Source organism: Lygodium microphyllum, chromosome 24, assembly GCF_053477565.2.
Source record: "Lygodium microphyllum isolate KBCC chromosome 24, Lygodium_microphyllum_v1.1.10, whole genome shotgun sequence".
In the NCBI taxonomy this organism is placed as follows: domain Eukaryota; kingdom Viridiplantae; phylum Streptophyta; class Polypodiopsida; order Schizaeales; family Lygodiaceae; genus Lygodium; species Lygodium microphyllum.
The window spans coordinates 44,254,385-44,269,853 of record NC_141158.1 but is presented as its reverse complement, the minus strand read 5'-3'; positions in this window follow the sequence as shown (position 1 = coordinate 44,269,853).

The following is a 15,469-nucleotide window of genomic DNA, read 5'->3' as shown; positions in this document are numbered from 1 at the left end:
ACCCTAGCAGATTTGTTTAAGCAGATGGAGAACCAAACCCAACTGGTTGCAACCCAACGAGATGAGATATCTTCTTTGAAGATTCAATTAACAGAGGCTCGATCAGAGGTTACTAGCCTTTCAGAGGAGAAGGAGAGGATGTCCAGAGAAGCGCAGGAGTTCCAAACTCTCTTAGATGCCAAACTTTCAGCCTTACAGACTACTAATGACACAGTGGAATCACAAGCCTCCCAAATCAAGCAGTTGCAAGACCCGGTCTGTTCCTCCAAGCCCTAATGTTCCCATGATCCCTTCTCTCTCACAGCAGGACTTGGCTGCTCTTCAGAGACAGGCTACCTTGTGTCCTCTCTTCCAAGATAAAGTGGAAAGATTGCAATCCAGAATGGATTTGCTATGGTCTACATTTGAGCAATTTCAGGAATATGTTCCACCAGACCATTCTTTCTTTGTCCACTACCAATTACAGAAGTTGGCCTTCTACATGAAGCTTTCCATGATGGATTTATCTCTTCCAAAGGATGGATGGAGTGGGGCTTGGTCTGCTGAGTTGATGACAGAGGTGGTAAGGATGGTGTTTGAAGATTCTATCACGACAGATACCATGTTGATGTCCTACATGTATCTACGAGGAGACTTGTTAATTCCAGATGAGGTGGATATGGCATGGTATGTGGGAGACGTGGTTCTACAAGCTGTTTTGTATGTCAGCCATTTGGAGTTGCACATAACTAACATGTTCCAGAGTTACTCCTCCAAAGTGGCTAATTGTCCTGATAATTCCTGGCATACCATGATTGATTCTGTGGTCCTGAATCAAAGATAGAATACAGCCCCTACCTATTCCCAGAGTAATAATCAACTGAGGGTGGATCTCTTAGCTTATCTTTCCAAACATAATCCGTTTGATTCTACCTTTTTTTTATGCCTATCATAGAAGATCTCTCTTAGGACCTTTTGTTCCTACCCTCCTGTATTACCAACAAATGGCTCACCGATATGATCTATATCTTTCCCTTTGTCTTCCACAACCATTTTACCCCTTTTTTTCCAACCTTCCTCTTTCCCTCAAATTCCCATTTTTACATACTGCTCCTTTATTGAGGATAGAGTATTTTCCCCTTCTCCACCATGTCCTTCTCCATCCATTCATGTACCTTCCACCTTTCCTATTTATCAGTTAACCCCCTTTTTAACTGATTTCCTACAAATTTCTGCCACTCCTTCTTTAAACTGTTCTTCCTTTTATGATTTTTCCTACCCCTTACTTCATCCACTTTTCCTTATTCCACTTCCCTCTCCTAATACTTCTATATCTCAACCACCTCAGTTGGTTAGTGACTATGACGGGTTTGATCATCAGATTTCCAGAAGACGGGGATGGAGCTCGAATGATTCCCTTATAGGACCTCAGATCAACTGGCCAGTAATTCCAAGAGAATGGACAGCTACCAGTCAAGCTTATCAGAACTATATTCATTTTGCTCAGCAGTATTCACAGTCTACAGATCCTTCATTGAGATTAACTGCTCACTTTGCTTGGTACTTGGCGTATATGCATAGGCACTCTCATAATGATTCCAAGCCTATTCCAAAGTTGTGCATGAATGTCAATGTGAGCATTGATTCCCAGCAGTTGGATATATTGTATTTTCATGCCCTTTGTTTGCCTAGCAGATACCTTGTCCTCTTGGAAAGGATGTGCTGTCTTCAGTTTTTTCAGAATCCTCCCAAAACATTTGTAGATGAATCCTTGTCTATGGATCGTTTCCAAAATCATAAATCTTTCAAGAGGGATCATCAATCTCTCTTTTTGGAGGAGTCATTCAGATGGTTGTGTTGTGTGTAGTGTTTGTGTTGTGGGTTAATTTATGTAAAAAGAACGTGGTGATTTCCTATTGGATTGGATTTCGTGCGAACTACATTTTTGGAGGCTTGTGGTGATGGGGTCGTGGTTGGAAAGTTGAAGATGCTGATGAAGAAGAAGAAGCAGAAAACTCTTATATCCTTTACAAGTTTGTTGTGATTTCTAGTTTGATAAGAAGTGTTAATGTATAAAGGGTTTTCCTTTCGTTGTATTTTTATATTAGATAAAGGTTATAAGTTGGGGTCGTGGTTGGATGGATTGTTTTGAAGAGATATTGAAGATCAAAGTTGAGCTTTTAAATGAACTTGTATTCCATTTTTCCTGGGTCGCGAGGATGCTTCCTTATTAAGTGTGGGGATATGTTGAGTGTTGAAATGACTTGTTTTTTGGCTGATTTTTGTTGTTTTTGAGAGCTGAATGGTTGATTTTATGAGATGATTGATTGGTTTGGAAGTGGTTTGAGATTGTTTTGGATAATATTGATTGTGTTTTGGAAGTTCATGATGTTTATTAGTAGAGATGTGAGGTTCTGTGATGTTCTGATAGGTTCTGATTGGTTCTGTATAGCTTCTATTTTGTTCTAATTGTCTTCTGTAAGGAGAGATGGAGTATTGATTGATGAAGATTGAGATCTTGTGAAAGCTTATTGAATGGTTTTTGAGAGTTTGGAATGGTTTGAGTATGAGTTATGAGGTTTTGATGACTTTCTGTAACCTTCTGTAGGTCTTCTGTAGAGCTTCTGTCTCTATTCTGTTCTGTACTGTAGACTGTTGTGTTACTGTACTGTGACTGTTCTGTATATTTCTGTATGTGTTTTGTTGGATGAGAGTGTAGCTTGGAAAAGTTTTCTAGCCTTGGAAAGAGGTGAATACAAGTGCAAAAGAGCTGAAAGAAGTGAAAGAAGTAGCTTGGTGAAGACTCAAGTGAAGACTGGAGTGAAGTGACAGTAGTGAGCTATGAAAGGACACTGTAGTGGCTTTGGTGACTCTTCATATTAGATATACCTCTTGGGAGGGGTATCCACGACCTAAGAAGGATTATTGAGAGTGATTAAGAGAGATTTTTAGTGAGGATATGATGTATTATTGAGAGAGAGAGAGAGAGAGAGAGTCAGAGATAGCCAATTCTACTAAAACAGAGTGATTGTATGTGAGAGATTGATAGAGAAGACTATGAAGATATTGAAGATGAATACTATGTGATGTATTCCCATTCAAAGATGGTGTATTCCTTTGCTTTCTTTGTTATATTGATGGATTTTGTGAAGATATTGAAGAATATGGTTGATTTTATCAAATCCGTGGGAGATCTACATGATGCTGCATGAAGATTTGTTGTGCCTGGTGTTCTTTTCTTCATTGTGATCATATAAAACCTAATAAACAAGCTTTTTGATGTTACAAGATAGATTTTATTGCAAGAGAATTCCCTTTTCCTTGGTGTTCCTCTTGGGGCTCCATGATCATAAGAGGGGGGTTGCCTGCCCATACCTCCTCTGCAACCTAAAATTCTATGCCACTGCTAGGTGACCTGTTAATGAGATGCACTGCAATAGTAACTGCCTCAGCCCAAAAATGTTGCGGTAAAAGCGAGCCTGGCTAAGCATGCTACAGACCCTTCATGGATGGTCCTATTCATGCGTTTAGTCGTACCATTGTGGGGTGGGATGTAAGGGGCGGTCAACTGATGCTTAATACCCCGCTCATCGCAAAACTACTCAAAAGCATGTGATACATACTCACCCCCATTATCTGAACTTAGGCATTTAAGCCTTTTCCCATACTGGTTCTCCGCCAATGCAAGCCAACACTGAAATGTGTCTAAGACATCGGATTTTCTCTTTATGGGATAAGCCCAAACCTTACATGAGTAATCATTTATGAAAGTAATAAAGTACTTCGCCCCACAATTTGACTGACAGGGCATGGGCCCACATACATCTGAGTGTACAAGAGCCAAGGGCTCACCCATCTGTTTCTTACTAGACTTTTTATGCGTATTTCTAGTCTACTTGCCATATAAACAATGATCACAAGAATCAAAATCCGAAGATTCAAAAGGCGGAAGATACTACAAAGAATGTCAAAGGGATACATGGGGAATAGAACCCACAGACAAAACACGATCCAATGTAGCTCGTGATACAAGTAAGGGATAGAGGCTTCCAAACTTGGCACCTCTTGCAAGTACAAGCGTGCCACGAGTAATCTTCCATGGAGAGTCTCCAAAAGACACTAAATACCCTGCATCATCAAGCTGTCTAGCTGACATAAGGCTGCGAGTCAACACAAGTACATGGCACACATCATGCAAAACAAAAGAACTGCCAAAAGAAAATTGCATCCGAACATCACCAATGCCCACAATGTCAAGAGACCTGTCATCACCAGGACGTACAGAACCAGACATGGTACGATAGGTATGAAACCAATATTGATAGGGTGTCACATGAAAGGACGCACCTGAATCCAAGAGCTAGCACTGCGCATACATAGAATGTATCTCAGAAGTCTGTAAGGCATCGCATGAAGAAGCTGTAAGTATGTAATCATCATCTGAATCAGTGGCATGCATGACATTAACCTCTTCTATCTTCACACTGGACTTTGCAGGTACAATACTATGCTCAGAAGACTTTTCCTTCACTTTTTCTTTTCCCTTTTCCTTGCGCTTATCATCACGCATTTTATGGCACTATTGCCTAATATGTCTTGCTTTCCCACAATAATGACAGGTAAGATCAGACTTCCGTCCACGTGACTTCGCTCTCTCTTTGTCTCTCGTCTTAGCTCACAAAAGGCAAGAAGGTAGAACAAGAAGTTGGCATACACAACAATAGCCTCTTCTATTCATTTTCATCCCTTTTATACAAATTTTTAGGCTTAGGGTTTCCCCTTTTCCCTTGGGCACTCTACCTATCCTTCTCATTCTTGCACACATTAAACCATATTCAGAAGCCACATTCATGTGTTACAACTTGCACATGAGGGAGCCCAACTCTCGAGGTAGTATCACATAGCTCATCAACTTCCATCCAAACATCATCATCCATATCCTCAGGTTTGACACCTTTGAAACGCAAGGGTTTAATCTGCAACTTCTGCACCAAAACCTGCCATATTTGGGACTTCCAATACCCATACTTGGTACCATCCAACTTGGCAATGTTAAAGAGAATTGTGTCTTTCAGATGACCAGCCATATTGTCCCCAATCAATGCAAAAAATGTAAAATTGTAGGTTGCTGTAATTAGCAGAAAATGCACTAAAACCACTGTTAAAAGTGGCTGAAAGAGTGGATTTTACCAAAAGAAGCACGTGTCCACCAAATATTGTCAAGAATCGCATGGTGGGGGGACTTGCTCAAGATGCTGCACCGAATACACACAGAATGCACAAGGAGAAGCTCACTCAAGAGACAAGAAGAGAGATGGAGGCCAAAATGTTTTCTAGCTGGTTTTTTCTTCTTCTTCCACCCACTTTACCATGTACACAAAGTATAGATAAGATACAACATAAAGGAAAGTGGCCTACTAAGTCAAACAATGCATAACCGACTACACTAGTCGACTGGCGCTATAACTATGCCAACTGTAAATAGGTGTAAAAACTTGAATATAATAAGTAATGAGTCAATGGCCATGTGAGAGTCATAATGACCACCAACGTGCTAAGTGTAGATGTGTGGACCCATCTAACCAGGCGGTCCGTCATTAATGCCCGCATTTGTTGAGCTTGTCATCTCAACACTCCCCCTTAAGCTCAACTGCATCTCTGCAACTCCAAGTAAGCTTCGAAACTTTTGAAGCTTCTCTGTACCCAATGCCTTCGTGAAGATGTCAGCTATCTGATCATGTGTGCTGACATACACCAAGTCAATCTCACTTGCTAGTACCTTCTCTCTCACAAAGTGGTAGTGTACCTCAATATGTTTTGTCCTGGCATGGAACATAGGGTTCCTAGCCAAATGTATACTGCTCATGTTGTCACAATAAATGACAACTGGACCTTCCACCTGCACATCTAAATCATCCAATAACTTTTGCAGCCATACTACCTCACATGCTACAATAGAAGCACCTCTATACTTAGCCTTTGTACTCAACAAAGTAATTGTAGATTGCTTTTTGGTGCTCCAAGTAATTGTTTCACTACCAAGAGAGAACATGTATCCGCTAGTAGATCTTCTATCAGACATACTACCAGCCCAATCTGCATCTGTGTATCCAAACACCTGCACATCTATACCTGCCTCATAGAAAAGTCCATAATGTAATGTGGACTTCACATATCTCAATATGCATCTGACTGCATCCAAATGTGGCTTTCTTAGGTACTTGCATAAACTAACTCACAAGACCAACAACGTAGCTCAAGTCTAGCCTTGTAATGGTCATATAGATCAAACTCCCCACTATCCTCCTGAACATAGTAGGGTCTTCTATCTCATCCCCAACATCAGCACTCAACTTTGCATTCTGCTCCAATGGGACTGAAAGTGGTTTGCATGTTGTCATACCATACTTGGACAACATATCCAAGCCATACTGTCTTTGGGACAGCCATATACCATCATCACATCTAATCACCTCAATGCCAAGGAAGTACCTTAGCTCACCTAAATCCTTCATCTCAAACTTCTTCTTCAAAAAGTCCTTGACTTCAGCAATCCCACTATTACTATCACTGAAGGAGATATGGTCTTCATTTGCGTACACCCAAAGAAGAGTTCCCTATCCTTGGGTGAATGCAAGAAGCTAAGTCCAAGGTATTGTGGACCTTACAAGACCCTCAAGTGCCTAGGACCTAATGCTTATAGACTGCAACTCCCCGAGAACCTAAAGGTTCATAATGTATTCCATATCAGTTTACTGAAGAAGTATGTACCTAACCCTACACACATACGTGGGATGCTCTAAATCTTCATAACCTGTTGGCTTATCCATATACACTTATTCCTGCAAATCACCATGCAAGAAGGCATTCTTCACATCCATTTGCTACAACCTCCAACCTTTGGCTGCTGCCAAAGCAATCACACATCTGACAATTGCCATCCTAGCAACTGGACTGAAGGTTTCTTCATAATCTATGCCATATTTCTAGGCATAGCCTTTTGCAACCAACCTAGCTTTGTACCTACTAATAGAACCATCTACATTTTGCTTAATCTTATAAACCCACTTACATCCAATAGCTTTCTTTCCCTTCAGCAATGATACTAGATCCCAAGTCTTATTGGCCTCTAATGCAGTCATCTCCTCATCCATTGCTGCATCCCAATGAGTATGACCAACAGTATCCTTAAAACAAGTGGGCTCAACATCCTCAACTAGTTTCACCATATAAGCATAATGGTGAGCTGCATAACCTTCAAAACCAAATCTTTTAACAGGGTATCTGACCCTACTAGATTTGCATACCACCGGATCACTCAATGGAGCCTTTAGATTATTATGAGCTCTCTGTACACCTGGTTTCCTGACAAAAGGAATAACAAGCTCATCATCCAAGCTCTCAGAGCCACTAGAGTCTCCATCAAGAACTCCATCAATGCCATCTGACACTTTATTCTTTCCTTTGTCTTTACCTGTAGTGCTACTAGATGCACCTGAAGATGTAGAGCTACTCCTTAGTCTCCTAGACCAAGGACTGCCAGATGATGTCTCTGGTCCACTAAGAGTCTGTGATTCTTTCTTTTCATCCTGCACATGAGTGTCATGATCATCATCATCATCCAATGCATCACCACTAGATGCATACCAACTGCTCATTTCATCAAAGATGACATCCTTGCTCACTCTGAACTTACATGTGACAGGGTTATAACAGAGATACCCTTTCTACTCTAAAGAATATCTAATAAAGACAATTTTTCTACCTTTAGATCAAGCTTCTTCCGTAGCTCATTTGGCACATGAACATATGCAACACAGCCAAATACCTTCAAGTGTGATACATCGGGCTTCTTGCCAGTAAAGTATTCTTTAGGAGTCATCTCATGAACTGCAGTTGTGGAAGTTTTGTTCATAATATAAACAACAGTCTGAACAGCCTCAGACAAAAAATGCTTAGACATATTCTTTTCAACCATCAAGGTGCGTGCAACTTCTGCAATATGCCTATTTTTCCTTTCTACAACACCATTTTGCTGTGGGATATACCTGCATGTGAATTGTCTCTTTATCCCATGAGACCTCAGAAAATCACTGAACTCATTCGAGAGGTACTCTCCCCCTCCATCTGACCTCAAGAACTTTACTTTCAAGCGTGTTTCTCTTTCAACTGCGGCCTTGAAAGTTCTAAAGTGCTCAAACGCTTCACTCTTTTTCTTCAAAAAATATACCCAATCTTTCTAGAACAATCATCAATGAATATGACAAAGTATGAAGTGCCTCCAAGAGATACATTTTGTGTAGGCCCCCAAATATCTGTATGCACAACATCAAGGATATTTCTGCTTGCATCTCTGTCATGTGAAAAGGGTTGTCTTGCCTGCTTACCAAACTGACATGCTTCGCATACCTTATGAAATTCTACAACTCTAAATGTAGGCAAACCTCCAACCCTTTAGACTGCATTAATTTCAGCCTTTGCACATTTGCATGTCCAATGCGTTTGTGCCAAATTTCAATATCTACAACAACACCTTTTTCTTTAGCATACATACCAGCATTCATAGTAGGAATTCCAGCATCCAGAGTAAACATACATCCAACTCTACTTCCCTTTACAACCAACCTACACTTGTCATTGAAGTCTTCTACAAAGCAGCCCTTTGCATTAAATCTGACTTGCAGCCCTTGCTCTACCATCTGACCGACTGACACCAAGTTCTTTATAATAGATGGCACATGTAATACATCTGAAAGACTCTTTGTCTTACCATCATGCAAGGACAAGGGAAATTTTCCAATGTGTGAAATTGGGTGGCATGAATCATCACCCGTCTGCACATAATCTACATTTTGCAAATCCTGCATCTCTCCAAACCATTCTACATGGCTGGTGATTGGATGCACCTGAATCAACATACCAAACATCATCATATGTTCCCTTTCCTGTAACAGCGTTCAACATATGCTGCATAACAAATAGACGTTCATTTTTGCCGTCATTATGTCGTGAAGACGATCCATAGTTTCCTTGTTGCAACTTACCACTACGAATATCATCTTTCTTAGCATAACATTGGGTTGCAATATGACCTGTTTTGCCACAGTAGTGACACACAATACCAGATTTTTTAGAACTTCTGTTCTACCATCCACCTCTTCCTCTAAAGCTCCCCCTGCATCTAAAGTTACCACGATCTCCTGAAACCTGCAAATCGCCAAATTGTTGATTCAATATGTTTTATTGGTTGTCACCACCACGTCCTATACCACAATCTCTTGAAGAGAACCTGCCACGTCCCCTTCCTGAACTGGAGTAGAAAGCTTGGACCTGTTCACCACTTCTTTCAGATGTCTCACTCTGCATGTTGATCTCTTCAGTGATCATAAGGGAGACCAACTCATCAAAATCTGGAAATGGATTTTTGACATATACAAAAGTTAGAAAAGACTTCTAGGACTTTTCATTGTTAACTTCACCCAGGGTAGACGACACCAAATCATCATCATCGGGCATTGCATCAATCGGTGCCAAGGCATCTGCAATGCTCCTTACCTTCAGTGCATACTCATTGATAGAAATCTTCCCTTTCTTCAATGTACTCAACTCTTGCTTGAGTTTAATCTTTCGTGTCTTTGTATTTACGGAAAACATACTTTCAAGTATGGTCCAAGCTGCATATGAATTCTCTGCATTTCTAATATGTCCCAACATATTATTTTCAATTACTGCAGATAGCCAATACATGACCTTTTTGTCTTTTGCATTCCATTCCTTCTATGCCTTTGTCTCTTCTGTAGTTGGAGGATCACTCACCTCAGGCTCCTTTTCTTCACCTGACACAAACTCGTAGAGGCCTTTTTCAATAAGAAAGTTCGTAACACGAAACTTCCATGAAGGGTAATTGTTCTTGTCAAGCTTCTCAATGATGGGGTTTCCACTGTTCTCTGTCATTATCACAAAACTAATACCAAACAGCAAGCAAATCTTCTGCAACCCTCTACCTATAGTGCACAGCAATACACCAAACAACCTTTTTCACTGTCTGCTCAACAATACATGCAATCTGCAACCAATTTGCAAATAAACCTTGTGTATATTCGCTGGTAAACACCTTTGAACTTATAGATCTAAAATCTGTAACCTGTGCACTTGTATACGGAAGACACAGCTGAAATTGTAGGGTATCTCGAACTATTGTCGCAACCTTGTGGCTCTAAAACGAGGCCTGAAATGACCTCGGATGGCCAAAATAGCAGCGCTCTTTGCGCAAACCAGATCTCACTACAATCTCACAGCGCTCTTTGCACACACCAAATCTCACTACAATCTCACAGTGCTCTTCGCGCACACCAAATCTCACTGCAATCTGAGATTTTTGCTATGCCCTACTTCCGATGCCTCCACATGCACTGTCCAAGAGAAAGAGTGGAAGAATGGGAGAGCTTCTTACCCGTGGCTTGCTTGCTCAAACCTTACTTCTTCTCCTTCACTTCAGCCTTCAAAATCAGATTCTCAGTAGTGTGGCTCTGGTACCATGTCAAGAATCACGTGGTGGGGGGACTTGCCCAAGATGCTACACCGAACACACACAGAATGCACAAGGAGAAGCTCACTCAAGAGACAAGAAGAGAGATGGAGGCCAAAACGTTTTCTTACTGGTTTCTTCTCCTTCTTCCACCCACTTTACAATGTACACAAAGTATAGATAAGATACAACATAAAGGAAAGTGGCCTACTAAGTCAAACAATGCATAATCGACTATACTAGTCGACTGGCGCTATAACTATACCAGCTATAAATAGGTGTAACAACCTGAATATAATAAGTAATGAGTTAGTGGCCCTGTGAGAGTCATAATGACCACCAACGTGCTAAGTGTAGACGTGTGGACCCATCTAACCAGGCGGTCCATCATTAATGTCTGCATGTGTTGAGCTTGTCATCTCAACAAATATGACCAAGATAACATCAAATAGTAAGCATTGCTCTCATAGAAGTGCTCAAAATCTGCAGATTTTAGCTTGCTGTAATAAATGACAGATTTCAATAAATGAGAGCTAACTGTGCTAGAAGTGGATCCCAAGTCAATCACATACTGCCAAGACCATAACTAGCATCATGCAAGCATAACATAGGCATATGACAGCCGATAAGAATGAATCCAACACCCAAACATGTCATGAAATATATGCCAATGAGTAGGCACACCCCCCAGTCAATGAAGCAAAATGGTATAGCCACTACCAAGACTTGACACAAGTAGGTGTTAGCTCACAAAGAGAGGGACCCAAGTTAGAGAGTCAGCTCATAAGCATCGAAAATGAACCAAGACATATGAACCATGCATCATCCCAAAGGTAAGAGATCCCAAATAGTCTCAAAATCTCAAATAGCATAAGATCCACCTGCTCAATGTCAATAAAGCATCCAAAGATGCTCCCATTGGCACAAAAGCCATAAATATCAAGCAAAAAAGCTCAAATAAAGCATGTACAAGCACCAGGTGTCCAAGATCAAGCATTAATGAGACATCCCGAACATGTAGGCGGATGAGCATCCATATGTAGCATCCATAGACATCAAGTACATCCCAAAATAAACTCTAGCAAGCCAATAAATAGTCCAAGTAAGCTCCGAGAGTCCAAAGTTAAGCCAAGACAAAGCTCTAGTAGCAAGTGGCTCCAAACAATGTAACTAGAATGCATAGGTGGCATAACCTATAATGGTGGTCAAGGCGGTCAAGCATAGACCAAAGCATGCCATAAGTGCATCAAAGACGGAGCATCTAAATATTTTCCAAAGCCAAGATCTAGCTCAATCAATGATCTGGAGTGTAAGCCAAGCTCAAAGTTGGTCCCCAAATATAAATACATCACTATGTATGCTCGAAACATAGCACGAATAGCATAGGCATAACCAAGCATGAGTTAAATAGCTTCAGCCCACTGTATTACAGTAGTGATTCACTGTGCAAAATTGAATATTTCAGCATAAAAAATCAGCTCCAAAATGGTGCCAAATCAATAGGTATACATCCCCGAATCAATAGGCATCAACCGGGACCAACCGGGCATCAAATAGCAATGTCAGGCAAGCATAAATATCAAATGTCACTATAGCACTATTATAAACTTCCTATGGACTATTATGACAGTCTCAAAATAGTGCCAAATCAATCCCGAATCAATGTCAATGCTCAAACCTTCAATGCCAAGCATCAAAGCATGTTTATATGCCCGAAATGGAGCCTTTGCAGGTGCCCAATGATCGGGAAGCTGGAGATGAGGAAGACCAAATTGTAGCTGCTAGAAATAGGCTAAAAAGCTAGCGCAACATGATCTGGGGTTACTGCAATGCCATGTGTCCTGAATGGCAAGTGTGGGAGGTAGGGTAGGCACCAATGAAGCCTAGGAAGAGGCCTCAACAAGCCACCATGAAGGGGGAGAAAGATCTGAGCTCCATGAACCTTGGATATGGCTGCCCTATTTCCTGCACCTTGTAGACTAAATAAAACCCAGTAAATAATGAAGCAATACCTTTGTGTGAATGCTCTGAGGGTGCCTCAATAGGCCAGGAGGAAACTCAAGAAGCCAGGGAGTGACGGAAGCTCAAGGGAGTCGGCTATGGCTGCCGAGATGGAGACCCAATGTGAGTAGGGAGTTAATGGGAAGCTGAGAATGCCATGAGCCAAGCTCAAGAGTCGGGAAGCTGAGCTCTGATACCAGTTGAAAGGTGATAAGGATCAAAGCTTTCACACGAGAGCTATGGCGGGAGAGCAAGAGTAAGAAAGAGAGAGACAAGAAATGGGAACTCCAACAACCACAATGTGTGGCCGGGACTTTCTTTATTTAAACTATCACTAAAATAATAAAGAATAAGTAATTGTGATGGGCGCCTACCACTTGTAGTGTGCAGTGGCGGGTACTGTGAGTGTAGGTATACACGGCGGCTAGGCAAAGGCGCCCCAACATTTGGAGTAGTTATCCGAGATACCTCGACGTAGAGTTACAATGAAATTAGCTGCTTATCTCGCGGTAGGATTCACTAACAACATGGCAGAGTATAAAACCTTGATTATGGGACTGAATATTTCCAAGAAAGGTGGTATTCGACAATTGTTAGTAAAAGGGGACTCCTAGTTGGTCTTAAGTCAACTCAATGAGACATATATAGTAAGGAACCCTATCCTTCGTATGTATCATCGAACTACTATAACCCTACTTGATGAATTTGAGAGCGTATCTCTTCAACTGATTCCACGTTCTTGGAATTAGATTTTGCGAATTCACTAGCCAATTTTTCTTATGAAGAGGACCTCTTCTTCAAGTGTGGTCCTAGTTCGGATGTTGCTCTTGATAATGAGATAGGACCTGGTCATTTGTGGGGAATGTTATCAGACCATGCATTATATGGCAGGCGATGGTTGATATGGGTAATGCGAAGAGTAGCCAAGACCCATCTACCACTATTATCTTGAACCATTAGGTTGGTCACACGACATGTTATGCGTACACCTCTTACTGTATATGCAGGAGGTATGGGTCACAACTTGATGCATTTAGTTTAGGGCTGAGAGCCCTATTTTCCCCCTTGGAATAGAGCATATTTTCATATATCTACCTTCTTCCAAGTTGGGATCTTTTTTAGGTGGTATGTTTGATTTCTTTAGGCCAAGAGGGCCAATTAGTTTGTAGTACAAATGTGTTATTTCTTTAGGCCAAGAGGGCCCTATGTCTGTTTAGTGCAGGTACAGTTAATGGTTTGTTGTTGTAGTGATTGCATCATACAAGTTGATGAAGTCACTGGAGAGAGTCTTTGCTATAGAGGAGCTTCTTGTGGCCATTTGAGGTGGTTTCGTCCCCTTTCTGAGTCTTTGACCTTAAGAAATTAATAATATATATGCCTGTGAGGGTTATTTTCTTTTGTTTGATGGGGACCAGCAATCAAAGTCCTAGGTTTAGATCGGTATGTCTGTGGGAGGTCTGAGTAGCCATTGGCTCCTGCAAAGGCATTGTTAGGCACTGAAATATCTATTTTCGATGGGAGTTTTAGTGATCATGTTCTTCTAACCTACTAGGTGGCTTATCTAGGTCTTATTAGTGTGGGGCAGTTAAAGAAGCCTCCTAAAAATACCCAAAAAGAACAACCCTCAATATTTGAAAGAAAATATATGAATATACGGAGGTGTGTAAAAAGGGGTTCTAACCCCTAAAACCATAATATAGAAAAGAAAGAAAAATCTTTGAGCAGTTGTTCATTGCCTTGCAAAGGCCTGGTAGGTTCCTGGGGACGAGACAAGACCCGGTGCCGATGCCTAATCTTCCTAGGGGTAGCAACTAGCTGAAAAACAAAGGAATAAGAATAAGAGAAGGTTGGAGCAAAAATAAAAGTGAGTGTTAGAAAAGGATTAAGTGTTGCCTCGCAAGGGCTTGGTAGATTCTTGGATACTGAGACAGGACCTGAGGCCGATGCCTTATTCTCCTTGGATCACTACGCTCAACTCCCTCCTTTTTACACACCCAAGTATGAAAAATAAGAGGTTAGAAGAACAATGTGCTAAAAGATAATCTTTGTTGATCAGGCTATAGGAGTCCTTGCCTAGTAGGAGCTCCTAATTGAGTTGTCCTTAGTCCGGTAGGTAGTTTAGGCCACCACTTAGGATGATCTCTTTGATTGTTTTTTTTCACTTTGCTCTGTTGGAACAATTGGTTAGTGACTAGCTTTTGGCTTTTTATCAGATTCTGCTAGGCCTACTCCTCCTAGATTTGTTAGTGGGTAGGGTGAGAGCTGTGATGTGTTTTGATGAGTATTTTTTTGTATCAACTTGATGCTTCCTTTGGTTGTTGTTGTGAAGATTTGTTTGTGGGATTCAATGGGCTGAGTTCGCCCTATCTCGTGGTCGTCAATGATTGATGATTTTTTACACCAAGAAGTGCTTAAAAATAGCTAAAAATTCCAAATTTTAGGGAAAAATAGACTTCGTCAAAAGCGACAGCTACTATCGGTACGATTTTAAGTGGCAATGCCCAAAAGTGCTTTACAGACCCACTAGATGACGGTCGGTGAAATTTCATAAATTTTTGGCATGTCAAACGAGACTCTCGGAGATGCCCGACAGTGTGGGACTTCAAGACAAATGCCCAAGATTTTTCAGTGGCCGAATTGAAGTCCAGACAATCGATTGGGAGTGCTCGAGAGGCCAAGGCCAAAGTGGCCAAGTGTAAAGAGCCTAAAGAAATCCCAAACGGTGTGACCCTTAGGGGCTCCCTTTGGGGGCCTCAACAAAAAAACAATTCTGGCGGGGGGTGTTTTTTTTGGCCGTGTGCAGGGATGAAGGTGCCATGGAATCATTTTGATGAGGAGGGGGGTTGTAGAGCTTAAAAGCAACCCCCCAACTGATCTGATACACGATCTTCCTGCTTCATATGCTTGCTATCACTTGTCTCCGCTCGTTAAACCACTCGAAGATCTCTTAAACAAACCTAA